Source organism: Panthera uncia (genome assembly GCF_023721935.1).
Source record: "Panthera uncia isolate 11264 chromosome C1 unlocalized genomic scaffold, Puncia_PCG_1.0 HiC_scaffold_3, whole genome shotgun sequence".
NCBI classification, from domain to species: domain Eukaryota; kingdom Metazoa; phylum Chordata; class Mammalia; order Carnivora; family Felidae; genus Panthera; species Panthera uncia.
In genome coordinates, this window is record NW_026057584.1 from 102,123,454 (window position 1) to 102,134,129 (window position 10,676).

The 10,676-nt window shown below is 48.8% G+C and overlaps 1 non-coding gene across 1 annotated transcript; it reads left to right on the top strand.

Annotated features, from left to right (window-relative positions):
* The first annotated feature begins 2,855 nt into the window (after window positions 1-2,855).
* On the top strand, window positions 2,856-2,962 carry LOC125911964 (U6 spliceosomal RNA). The gene has a single exon (XR_007454542.1). It is a non-coding gene; the product is annotated as a U6 spliceosomal RNA (small nuclear RNA).
* Window positions 2,963-10,676: the final 7,714 nt, after the last annotated feature.

Sequence of the window (10,676 nt, forward strand, 5' to 3'; positions counted from 1 at the left end):
CACAGGTAGCTCACTGGGCTTGGGAACAAAAGCGCTTTGGCTCCCTATCAAGTACTAACAGAGGCTAACTGTTTTCTGGGCACTTCTCTTTCCCCACACACGCTCACTTGCGCCTCTCCCTATGCATGACAGAAATGACATCCAGTTCAAGGGCTCCCGGGGGTCTCCTCCCAGGATAAAGTGGCAGCTGTTTTCATGGCGCTGGAGGACCCTCTCCCTGCCCCCACCCTCTCCCCCTCCTCCGCTCATTTGTGCCCAAGCATCGACCTTGCACTGCCAGGACGTTTTCTCTGGCCTGGTGGGAGGGGAAGGAGGGGGTCCCCAGGAAATCAGAGACCAGGTGGAAATCCTGGAAAGGCCCATGCCACCCACGGCAACCAGGAGCTCACCTGCGCTCTTCCCACCGTGTAGCAAGAGGGGAACCAACCCTGCACATTTGCTCCTTGGCTCCAACCACACCCCCCACCAAAGCGCCATATTCACATTGGGAGGTGGCCTTTCTTGGGTGTTCTCAGTTTACCCATGCAGCATCTTTGCCCCCTGAGGACGGACTCTCAGGCACTGTCGTACATCTGCAGGGAGCACTACACTCAGATGATGGTGACAGAGAGGCCACTGATACTCCTAACGCACGGGAACCCTGCTCTTGCCACATGAGGGCTGATCCTGGCTCTCTGGGAGAGCACGTTAAATCGCTGGGAAGTGTGACAGCTAACACAAAACAGGGGATTAGGTTTCCAGCTGGGCCTGCGCAGCACGGGTGAAAAATTACAGTCTGAAACGTACTGTTACGAGAGTCTGCGTTTTAGCAATAATTCCAGGAAACCAGAAGTCTCCCGCTAGTGTATATCCTGAAAGGAAGTCCGGACCAAACCCTGCCTCTCTCTCCTGCTCCTCTTGGAGCTGGCTCCTGCTTTTAGGTTTGCCAAAGGGACAGTTGTCAGAAACAAGAGGCCGGCTGGGGGTGACTCAGCCCGGACAGGCAAGTGGACGTCACCGTCTGATCGTATTACAGATGTGTCCGGGAACATGACTTCACTTCCACAGCAGAATGCTGGAATTAGGGATTTGGGTTTGTTCTCCTAAAGGGGATGTGACTTTTCTCATGTCCATCATTAAGGAAGAGAGGCCTTTGTCCCTCGTAAAAAGAACTTGAGACAAGTAGAAGGGGGTAGGCTTCCTTTTGCCCACTTTGCCAGCCCTGATTCTGGAGCTTAGACAGGACTCTAGACTGAGGCCCCCAACTCCAGCTTCTGACAGTGGCTGCAGAGGCAGGGCATGGAAGGGTCAGGCCTGTGTAGTCCTCCTTCCTTTTGGGACTGTGGTAGCCAGCCTCCAAAGATGGCCTCCAAATGGTTCCGCCTCCTGGTGTTTACTGACTTGCAGAGTCCTTCCCTATCAAGGTGGGCTGGCCTTGTGACTAGCTTTTGACGAGTCGAATATGACAGAAGTGATACCTGTATTTCTGAGGCCAAGTCACAAAAAGCCTTGCAATTCTGCCAGGGTCTCTTGGGTCATGCATCTGGAAGGAGCCAGGCTCCATGCAAGAAGTCGGACTATCCCAAGACCACCATACTGGGGAAGAAGTCTACAGAGCAAGACCATGTGGAAAGATAGCTGCCCAGCTGGGGCACAGACGTGCCATGTTGGACCATCTGCCCAACTGAGCCTCTGCCCTCCAGCTCTGGCCACCACCTTACTGCAACCACAAGAGACATCCCAATCAAAAACCGCCTACCTGAGCCCAGTCAACTCATGAAAGAAAACCATAAATTGCTATTGTGAGCCACTAAGTTTTGGAGTGCTTTGTTCTCAAGAGACATTGTCATCAACCTCTGCTTCCAGCCCGCCATTTTGAGAGAAAAGAGGCAAGCTTGTAGAACCTCTGTTGTCCTCCTGGAGACACTGAGGCCCCAAGAGGCTCAGGCTCTGAGTAAAGCAAGAGTAGAGATCCCTCCAGCCTGAGTCCAAGCTTCTCTTCCCAGCAGCCCTAGCTGCTCCGTCACCATTATGTGCCTGAAGGCGGTGGCCAGAGGCCTGAGGGGAAGGAAAACTTCTCTTCCAAAGCCAAGCCAAGCTGCACCCCTGCTCTCCCTGCAGACCTCGCCCGGCACAGTGACCAGCATGGCCCCCTCCCCCACCTGGGTCATCCTGGCTGACGCTAGAGCCTGTGAGTCCCTCCAGAACCAGGCAATCACCCCATAACCACGGCCCTCCCTAAGGAGACAGTACGTACTGCATAGATCTTGCTCCCTTTCCATCCTTGTTGCCAAATCCCCCCAGACTCTGTCTGCTCCTCTTCTTCTCCAGGAGAGCGAGGACTTGCCTAATAAGCACTTGACTAGTCTCCAAAGCCAAGGTTCGTTCCAATGGCTTTGACTTTCAACCTCCCCACGTCTCCCTGAAAAGATGAACCGCGCTTTTGTGCCACAGCGCATGCCAGGAATAGCTCACATAGACTGCTTGCGGGAGGGGGTTTCATGAGGAAGAGGCCACAGATAAGCCAGACGTCTGAGAAGGGCCATTAAGATGATGGACGCCTTTTCCCATGGTGCCTTGGGCAAGCCTTGAGCCTTATTACTCATCTCTTCGGCGGGGAGGTCACGACGTGAGCGTGTCCTGTGCTCCTCTGGCCAGGACGCGTGCCCTGGGACCACACTCACATCCTTGGAAATGGAGACTGTGGAGCGGGACCTCGGAATGTTCTGTCTCTGGAGGGCTCAGTGCGTCCTTGCCTGAAAGCAAGGCTTGGGCAAAACGGACAGGGGTTCCTTCCAGGCCACTGCAGCCACGCCACAGCCACCATCCCCGCCTCGCCACCGTCACAGTTCCCCCCAAACCAGCCAGAATCTCGTGCTCACTTCGGCATCCGCGTATGCTAAAATTGGAACGATACAGAGAAGATTAGCACGGCCCCTGCACAAGGATGATGTGCAAACCCGCAGATGGTCCCAACAGCCTGCAACCTCCCATCAGCAGAAACATCCCAACAGCAAAGCCGGATTTCTGACCAACTCAGAACTGTCTGAACACACTACACAAACAACAGTAACTGCCAGTTACCCAGTGGCTGTAATGACCGAGGGCTGTGTCGGGTGCTCGACATCACCTGCAAAGCAGCGTTGGAGCCCAGGGGCTCAGAGAAGTTAGGAGACTTGCTCCTTTGTAAGTGATGGCAGAGCTGGGATTGAAAACCGTGTCTGTCTGGTTCCAAAGCTCACCACAGTCTCTCACCGCCCGTGTGATTGAGAGGGTGAGACTTTGCCGTGACAGAAACAAGAGACTGGATTCAAGGTCTGGGAGGACCTGGGTCAGTCTGAACCAAATAATAGGGGGCGGCAACCTCTGAATGCCCAACTGGCATTCTCCGGCCAGCCTTCAGGCTGGGGCAGGGCCCAGGCGGATGTGCAGGACGCGGAGCCTGGACGGTCCTCAGGGAGCCTCCAGGGACCAGTGCAGCAGAGGGAATTAGGAGCTCAGGCCCTACTAGGTCATAGGACCGTCACCACAGAACTTGGCCATCCTTAGAGAAAGCGCACGAGATGGGTATTGTCTCACCCATTTCACAGATGGGGAAATACGGGCTCAGCAAGGTCCAAGAACCCAAGAGACATGCAGATTCCATGCCAGAACTGTTAACTCCAAGGATGTTGCGTCCCCACTGCTACCCCATGCTGCCTCTGCGTGCAAAGAGGCTGACTTTGACCCCAGAGTGACCCCACTTGCTGTTCACCATTGCTGAGTATTAACCTCTCCAGGCGCTGACCAAACGAAACCATGTGATCTCTGCCTTGTACCTGAATCACCTTCAGGATAGTATGGGATCCCGTGGGTGCAATTAGATTATTCAAAAGAACAATTTTTAATTTTTCCCCGTCTTCAGAAATGGGTTCTGCTGCTGTGCTGAAGAATTCTTTTTTTCCCTCTTTTGGTGCGTTAAGCCTCTCCTGATATATGATAATTATCCATGTTTACACTATCGACTAGCTTTTTAAGGTCTTTCTGTGTAAATACAGGAAAGATAAATTTCAGTTGAACTCCCGTCTGAATTATTCCAAGCCTGAAATGCTGCGGGGTCCATGTGAATGGGCTTTGACTGTGCCTTGAGTCTCAAGAGGAGGAATACATTACCCTTGACCTTTCCAAGAGGAGCTCAGTGGCAAGCCCTGTCCACTGGGAAACTGCCTGATTAGATGAAGCTTTCCACATCCCCCACTGGGCTCTGTGACCCGAGGTTCGCGCCCAGAGCCTGGAGGTAAGCTCGTGCCCCGTAAAGGGCAGGCGTTTGAATCTATGCTGGATGTCTTACGTCTGCAGCCTGGGGCCACCCTTCGCCCACTCTGCTCTCTGCCCGGGAACACAGCCCTGTCTGGTTGGGACCCACGGGCTCCCTGGCCCCCTGCCTTCCTGTTGGGTTTGGCCATGGGAAGCCCCAGGAGGAGATGGGAGGGAGGACATTGAGATGAGGGTGTTTCTTTCTCCAGGTCCCCCAGGCTAGCAATGCTCTCTGCACAGTCTCGTTGACTCCCTTCCCTCCTCCCCAGTGTCTGGGTGGTCAAGGCCCCTCTGACCAGCCTCAGGCTACAGCGCTAATCCTTGCGGTTTCCCTACTCCTTGCCCGGGCCTCTCTGGTGGCTCTGTTAGACTCTCCTTACCTTGCATTGGCCATCTGTTTCCTGACCCAGGCCAGTTGTTTGCCAAGGAGCACTGGTAACAGTAACAGCGACCGCCCCTGTTGTCAACCGTCCTTGTCCCAGCCCTAAAATGACACTCCTCCAAGCACTCCTACTTCAACTCAAGACCCCTGACCACCTGGGTCTTCCCCCAAGACCAGGGCCACCTTTGTCCCCCATCAGGGCCACAGCTGGGGCTCATCACTTGACCAAAGGTCTTGCCATCCAACTGGGAAGCATGACATTTTGAGCCCAACCATCTCAGCCTCTTCCTCACCGGTGCTTCTGGGCCTCCCTCTCATTTGACCTTCTCGACTTTTCCTTCCTCACAAACCTCATACTTCTCTCTCTTCCCCCCTGTTTCTCCATTTCACAGAATTGTTCACAAATTTCTGATAGAGGAACAAAGAAAGAAATAGAACTACCTACTTTTTAGAGAATTAATAAAGAATATCAACAGAAATAAAAATAATCCGCCCAGGGGCACCTAGGTGGTTCAGTCAAGGGTCTGACTTCAGCTCAGGTCATGATCTCATGGGCTCGTGAGAATTCAAGCCCTGTGTCGGGTTCTGTGCTGACAGCTTGGAGCCTGCTTCGGATTCTGTGTCTCCCCTGCCTCCCGTCCCTCCCCCACTCACACTCTGTCTCTCTCTCTCTCTCTCAAAAATAAATAAACTTTAAAAAAAATTTAAAAAGGGATGCCTGGGTGGCTCAGTCAGTTGGACGTCCGACTTCAGCTCAGGTCATGATCTCACAGCTCGTGAGTTTGAACCCCGCTTCAGGCTCTGTGCTGACAACTCAGAGCCTGGAGCCTGCTTCAGATTCGCTGTCTCCCTCTCTCTCTGACCCTCCTTGTGCATGCTCTGTCTCTCTTTCTCTCATAAATAAATAAACATTAAAAAATATTTTTTTGTTAAAAAAATAATCTGCACAAAATACATCAACATAATCAGCACTTAAGGAAGAAAGTATGTAATTGACGAACAACCAATGAAACAATTAAATGTTCCTTATGATGTTTGGGTCTGCATCATTTCCAAAAGAAATCAGATCTGGTAGAAATAATGGCTAAACACACACACACACACACACCAGCAGAAGTAAAATTATAAACGGACAAAAAACTGATCTGTGAATTAGTTGTAAAATTTTGTTATAAAAACCAAACAGAAAATAACTTATTTGATGAATATAATCTCGGGGCTCCTGGGTGGCTCAGTCAGTTAACTGTCCAACTCTTGATTTCAGCTCAGGTCATGATCCCAGGGCTGTGGAATCGAGCCCCATGTTGGGCTCTGTGCTGAGAATGGAAACTGCTCAAGATTCTCTCTGCCCTCCCCACCTCTCTCTCTCTCTCTCTCTCTCTCTCTCTCTCCAAAAATAAATAAATAACAATAAAAATAATCTCAATAAAATAACAAAGAAAAAATAACAGAAATGGTAATTACACTATATGAAAACTTAGAATTCAATTGACTTGCTATTTGGGCTGAAAAATACTTTCACAATGAGCTTTCATCCGTGTTTTGCATAATCTTATTAAAATGTAAATAGTAAAACGGTTTATGGGTCAAAATAGCCTCAGTTTTGAAGGGGCAGAGTCAAAACATCAGAGCCAAAAGGCTGAGGACATAACACCCATGTCTCCCCCAAAAATGCCCACGCACCCTGTCCCGCCTCAACTTCTGCATGAATCTACCCCACCCCATTTTCTGCATCCCAGCCTGTTCCCCACCCACACCCCACCCAGTGTCTAATCTCCAGACTCATTTCCCCTTCACAGCCTCCTCTCACCCTCTGGCTCCCCATATCTCACTCGTCCTCTCTGATCATGACTGGAGTACTCTCTCGGCCTCTTACTACCACCTGCCCAGGTCCAGGCATCCCCCAGTGACCTCTAAGAGATGTTAGTACAGAAAGCACAGTTCCTGCCAACTTTACCCCAGCCTGGCCATGTGTCACTGTCCCCAGAAGCCTCCTGGATGTCATGCAAACAAAATTCCCGGAGACCCATCCCGGGTACTGGAGCTGCGATGAGAGGGCCACGAAGACTCTTTGAGAACATCAACAAAAACAAAGCTCTTTGTCTTGAGTACCTACCATAGGTTACGTTAGACATTCTTTTTTTTTTTTTAATTTTTTTTTAACGTTTATTTATTTTTGAGACAGAGAGAGACAGAGCGTGAACAGGGGAGGGGCAGAGAGAGAGGGAGACACAGAATCTGAAACAGGCTCCAGGCTCTGAGCTGTCAGCACAGAGCCTGACGCGGGGCTCGAACTCACAGACCGTGAGATCATGACCTGAGCCGAAGTCGGATGCTTAACCGACTGAGCCACCCAGGCGCCCCTAGACATTCTTAAATACATTACGTGTTATTTCATTTTTTAAAAATTTCTTAACGTTTATTTTTTGAGGCAGAGAGACAGAGCAGGGGAGGAGCAGAGAGAGAGGGAGACACCGAATCCGAAGCGGGCTCCAGGCTCCGAGCTGTCAGCACAGAACCCAACACGAGGCTCGATTCCACAACCCTGGGATCATGACCTGAGCTGCAGTCGGACGCTCAACCGACTGAGCCACCCAGGCGCCCCACATGTGTTACTTCTAAGCCTCAAATAAATCCTGCAGGGCAGGTATTAACCCCTTTTTTCAGAGAGATATTTGGGGCTCAGAAAGATTGGGCAGCTTGCCTGAGACCACCCAGTTACGAAAAGGTAGAGGTGAAATTTGAACCCTTACCTAGCTGGCTTCTGAAGTCTATCACGATCTCCAGTATGGTGATGGCAGACTCCTGCCGGGAACAACGAGCAATGTGGAGAGACAGAAAGGAAACATCTGTCAGAAGGCTTCAGAGAGTTTCCAGGCAGTGAGGGGCTGTGTGCTAAGACTGAGAGCCCAGAGTAGCGACCCCACTGTGGGTTCACTCTCCTCTAGGAGCTTCTGAAGACACTAAGATCATGTGTGAGAGGCAGGGCTGGCTTTGCAGGGGTCTGGGACAAATATTGGAATTCCGGGCCCACTAAGGATGTCCTGGTAAACATCCCAGGCTGTCATTTGGGACCCAATGAGCTACACCGTAAGGGTAAGAGTAACCAGATGTATTTCCTACTCTCACTGAGTCTGAAGCTCAGCCTTTGATTGGATCAAGGTGATCTGGGATCGAGGGCCCCTAGCCCCCAGCTTCCACACCAAATATAAATCTTTTCCAAAGTATTGTAACATCATCCAAGATGAATAAGCTCTAAAGATCTGCTCTACAACACTGTACTTGTAGCCAACAATGATGTATTGTACACCTAAAAATTTGTTAAGAGGGTAGATCTGATGTTGTATGTTCTAATCTCAATATAATAATTTTTTTTGATTGTAACATCATCCAGAGTCTCAAATTAACTCTATTTAAAATATGATGCCTGGCATGGAATAAAAAGTGAAAAAATCAGATGACATGATCAAAGACTAGGAGAAAAAATAAAGACAACAGACCGACAGTAGATTCAGATGGTGGTGTGCTTAGGCATAAACCTTAAGTTTCTGTTTCATGCACTCAAGGAAATGAGAGATAAGATTCAATTTCCGTCACAGAATACAAGCTGTTAAAATTGACATCCTAAAACTGAAAAAAAGGAGATTAAGAGCAAGCTGGATGGATTTCAGAGATAATTAGGCATAGCTGCAGAGGGAATTCGTGAACTGGAAAACACAACAGAAGAAAATATCCAGAGGAGGTGCGCCTGGGTGGCTCAGTTGGTTAAGCGTCTGACTTTGGCTCAGGTCATGATCTCACAGTTCATGGGTTCGAGCCCCGCATTGTGCTCTGTGCTGACAGCTCAGGTTCTACATCTCCCTCTCTCTCTGCCCTTCTCCTGCTCGCACTCCGTCTCTGTCTTTCTCTCTCAAAAATAAATAAACATTAAAAAAAGGTTTTTAGTAGAAAAAGAAAATATTCAGAGGAAAGCTCAATGAAACAAAAAGATGGAAATGAGAAAATGGAAAAGAGCGTAAGAGATGGGTTGGATATGGTAAAGAAATGAAGCCTATAGCTGGAATCTAAGGAGAGAAGAGGGAGAATGGAGAAGACACCTAGCTGAAGACAGAAGATCTGACAGTTTTCCCAGGTGTGTACTCTTCCCATTTAATCCATTCGGAATAATTCAAGTTTCAGTTTTCTTTTATCTTTGCTTTCCCCATGTTACTTCTCTTATGCTCCCAATTGGTACTTGTTCCATTGGGTATTTGTTCAGTCATGGTTCAGAGATTGGCCATAGGCAACATTAATAAATCAGGAGGCAACATTTTCTGGGAGTTTCTGGGAACTACCAGAATGAATGATCTCTTTTCTTGGACAGCAGAGTGTGAGAGCCAGAGCAACGGCAGCTATTTTATAAACATAAAACAGTAGTCTTGGCAGAAAGGTGACACCACAGACACAGAGGAAGATCACACAATTAAGGTATGCCTAAGACCAGCACGCACACACACACAGACACACACACACACACACACACACACACACACCCCTCCCGTCTGATTATTTGGGACAATAAATTCCCTTTTAAACCAGTTAAATCAGTTTGTAGGCACTTGCAACTAAAGCACCTTTGATTGATAAGATTTTGGAAGTAAAAATACTTTCCAGAAAGTGTGAAACCATATCTAGCCTGATGTATATGCAAGGGCCTCTGTGCCTACCCCAACATTTGCTGCTGTCGTTTTGACATCCGCTTGTGATAAGGCAAAACACTCAAACTTTATCGTTAGTTTTCATTCACCTGTCTCTGATGTCCAGGACAGTTGAATATGTTTCTTAGCATTTTAATTTCTCCTCTTATGTATTGTTTCTTTATGGCTATGACTTATTAAGACCTTAGATTTCCATTTTCTCCCTTACTTCCATTGGTCAATTGGATTCAAATAAACAAATGCTTTTTACAAACCTTACCAGATGGAGGGCCAAATATTGGGCTGTGTTGGGCAGGAGCCATGGAATCAAGTGGGACAGGCTTCCATCCTGGGGAGCTGATCCTCTATAGTAGTGGTGGGAAGACATAGATGCAAACATCTGGACCAATGGCTGATGGCAGGCATGCAGGAAGATGTACAAGGTTGCATTCATTGGAACTCTCCTATGTTTGGGGCGCCTGGGTGGCTCAGTCGGTTAAGCGTCCAACTTCGGCTTGGGTCACGATCTCGCGGTCCGTGAGTTTGAGCCCCGTGTTGGGCTCTGGGCTGACATCTCAGAGCCTGGAACATGCTTCTGATTCTGTGTCTCCCTCTCTCTCTGGCCCTCCCCCGTTCATGCTCTGTCTCTCTCTGTCTCAAAATTAAATAAACGTTAAAAAAAATGTTTTAAAAAGAACTCTCTTATGTTTTATTTCAACTGAGTTACTTGCAATTATTTCCATGGGGGTGCGGGGAATTTGGGGCTTTCTCCTCCCCCTCCTTCTCCTCCTCCTTCTTCTTCCTCTTCTTCTTCTTCTCTTTCTCCTCTTCCTCTTCTTTCTTCTTCTCCTTCTCCTCCTCCTCCTCCTCCTCCTTCTTCTCTTTTCTTTTCTTTTCTTTTCTTTCTTTCTTTCTTCTTCTTCTCCTCCTCCTCCTCCTCCTCCTCCTCCTCCTCCTCCTTCTCTTTCTCCTCTTCCTCCTCTTTCTTCTTCTCCTTCTCCTCCTCTTCTTCCTTCTTCTCTTCTTCTTCTTCTTCTTCTTCTTCTTCTACTTCTTCTTCTTCTCCTTCTTCTCCTCCCTCTTCTTCTCTTTCTCCTCTTCCTCCTCTTTCTCCTCCTCCTCATCCTCCTTGTCCTCCTCCTCCTTCTTCTTTCTTCTTCTTTCTTCCTCTTCTCCCTCCTCTTCTCCCCCCACTTCTCTCCTTCTTCTCCCCTGCCTTATACTACCTCTTCTCCTCCTCCTCCTTCTCCTTCTTTCTTTATTTTTTTTCTCTCTTTCCCTATACTCATTGCATTGATTGAGTTCTCTTTGTTCCTCTCTGTTCTCCCATTTCACTGGTTTGA